A 3,115-nucleotide genomic window follows, 5' to 3' on the forward strand; every position below is an offset into this window, starting at 1 on the left:
GCCTCTTTAGGGGCGGAGTAATGAGGAGTAAGAACAATATTTCTCTTTGTTTTTTCCTCTTTCCATGTGTGAACACACATAGAAAGAGGAAAACACCTCCAATTAATATTGTTGTGCAGGAAGGTGTGCCTTCCTGCACAAAAACAGCCATGCCAACAACAAGACACTGGTGCAAGGGTGCCTGCGTTGGCACACGGCTGCTAATTGTGTGCTGCATTAAAGGACAGGAATGCACCATATTTTGTGAATATGGTGCATTGTTGCTTTTTCAAATTGGCTTAGGGCAGCTCAGCAAAATCACCTGAAGTGCAGCCCTATGCCAATACTTTGTAAATATGCCCTACAGTTCTTATAAAATCCCCGCTCAACTCCTGGTAGCTGTTGTGCAAGCATCAGGATATTCTCAGCATAATGCGTGTTAAGTTCAATCAGTACCAAGAACTGTAAAGTCAAGAAAGCAAGAAAATAAAATTCCAAACTCTATTTAAGGAATAACGAAAATTAAATGAACAAATAGACACCAAGGTCAGGTTTACTAAGAAGGTAATCTCAAAGATTTTAACTTATCTCTTCAATTGAAGTGAAAATCCTTCACAGGGACAACGGCCAAGGCTGAGGACAGTGAGGGTCCTTTGAAGTCAGATATATCATGTTGAGTTCCCACTAAACCTGTTGGTTTTGGTGCCAAAATATCCAATACATTTTTTCATCTATCAGTTCTAGAGTATGTGAAGTGCAAAGGCGGAAAAATATATAATGCTTTCTTTCGATACAAGCAAAAGACACACAATTGATGGATGGAATGCAGAATAAATCAAAACATTCACCCCCGGTCAAGAGATCTGGGTTAAATCCATCATTCTTTTCTCACCATGCCACCCTTGTTTACACCTGGCCATATGCAAATCAGTCTTGACCCTGTGCCTCATGGGAACAGTCCAGCCTGAACTGCCAAGCCAGGTCCTCCCTGGACCGGACACAAGCATACTAGGACCCGTTTCAGGCTTTCACCCCTCTTCAGCCAGGATAGCTTGATTCCAGTGGCACAGTGAGCCCAGGACCCACGTTTGGGCATACGTGGCGCACTTAGGGTGAGAAAGCAAAAGACACACAATTGATGGACGGAATGCAGAAAAATCTAAACATTCACCCCCAGTCAAGAGATCTGGGTTAAACCATCATTCTTTTGCTCACCATGAAACCGGTCCCAGGATGCTTGTTTCCAGTCCAGGGAGGACCTGGCCTGGCAGTTTGGTCTGGACTGTTCCCATGGGACACAGGGTCAAGACTGATTTGCATATGGCTGGGTCCAAACTGGGGTGGCTTAGTGGGCAAAAGAACGATGGATTTAACCCAGATCTTTTGACTGGGGGAGAATGTTTGCATTGTCAGCATTCCGTCCATCACTTGTTTGCTGTAACACTTTTCGCCCTAAGTGGGATGGGTATGTCCAGACGTGGGTCTCTTGCTCACTGTGCCACTGGAATCAAGCTAGCCTGGCTGAAGAAGGGTGACATACCCTGAAACCGGTCCCAGGATGCTTGTTTCCGGTCCAGGAGGACCTGGCCTGGCAGTTCGGTCTGGACTGGTCCCATGGGACACAGGGTCAAGACTGATTTGCATATGGCTGGGTCCAAACTGGGGTGGCTTAGTGGGCAAAAGAACGATGGATTTAACCCAGATCTTTTGACTGGGGGAGAATGTTTGCATTGTCAGCATTCCTTCCATCATTTGTTTGCTGTAACACTTTTCGCCCTAAGTGGGATGGGTATGCCCAGACGTGGGTCCCTTGCTCACTGTGCCACTGGAATCAAGCTAGCCTGGCTGAAGAAGGGTGACCTACCCTGAAACCGGTCCCAGTATGCTTGTTTCTGGTTCAGGGAGGACCTGGCCGGGCAGTTAGGTCTGGACTGTTCCCATGGGACACAGGGTCAAGACTGATTTGCATATGTATGGGTCCAAACTGGGATGGCTTAGTGGGCAAAAGAACAATGGATTTAACCCAGATCTTTTGACTGGGGGAGAATGTTTGTATTGTCAGCATTCCGTCCATCGTTTGGATGCTGTAACACTTTTTGCCCTAAGTGGGATGGGTATGCCCAGACGTGGGTCCCTTGCTCACTGTGCCACTCGAATCAAGCTAGCCTGGCTGAAGAAGGGTGCCATACCCTGAAACCGGTCCCAGGATGCTTTTTTCCGGTCTAGGGAGGACCTGGCCTGGCAGTTCGGTCTGGACTGTTCCCATGGGACACAGGGTCAAGACTGATTTGCATATGGCTGGGTCCAAACTGGGGTGGTTTAGTGGGCAAAATAATGATGGATTTAACCCAGATCTTTTGACTGGTGGAGAATGTTTGCATTGTCAGCATTCCGTCCATCATTTGTTTGCTGTAACACTCTTTCGATACAAGGCTTATGATTCTATGATATCACATGTATTACATATTTTCTGTGAGTAGTGCTGGAGTGTAGTGGGAACATTACGGGTCAGACAACTGTTTTGGACCTGGAGCTGAGTTCTTTTCAGCACCAGTGAATCACCTAGACTGTGTTGTGGTACAGTTTGCTGACACCAGGACAAATGAAGAGCCGCATGCTCATTTAGCGAGCTTTGCCAAGGAGAACAGCAGACTACTCTTCATTTCTTTCCGAGTGACTGGCTGCTTCACTTCCGTAAATCCATGTCTGTCCTGTAGCTTCCATCTGGCTGGCACACCATGCAGTCCATCAGCTGAAACAAAGTTGCATGCTGGGGAGTGTCAGTTCACAAGTTGCTAAGAGATAAACAGAAATGATAATTTGTTTACATTTCTCAGGATCTGGGTCTATGTATGGTATGTCTTTCTATATATGCTTCGTTGAATCGGTAGTATGTGTGTCTATGTGTGCACAAGTATGCTTAGAACACTGTTTGCATAGTACACTATAAAAATGCAATTATTTGGACTTAATAGGTCTTCATTACCATCAGAACTCACTATAACCAATCTTAAATATAAGGAGAAGAAGGGGAGAAGTATACATGGAACTGTTTGAAGCAGGCACCTAACTCAGAGTCACTTTACCGGAATTGTAACTTCTGACCAGTATTATAACCTAATACTTGCTGTATTCA

This window comes from Triturus cristatus, chromosome 9 (assembly GCF_964204655.1).
Source record: "Triturus cristatus chromosome 9, aTriCri1.1, whole genome shotgun sequence".
Lineage (NCBI taxonomy): Eukaryota > Metazoa > Chordata > Amphibia > Caudata > Salamandridae > Triturus > Triturus cristatus.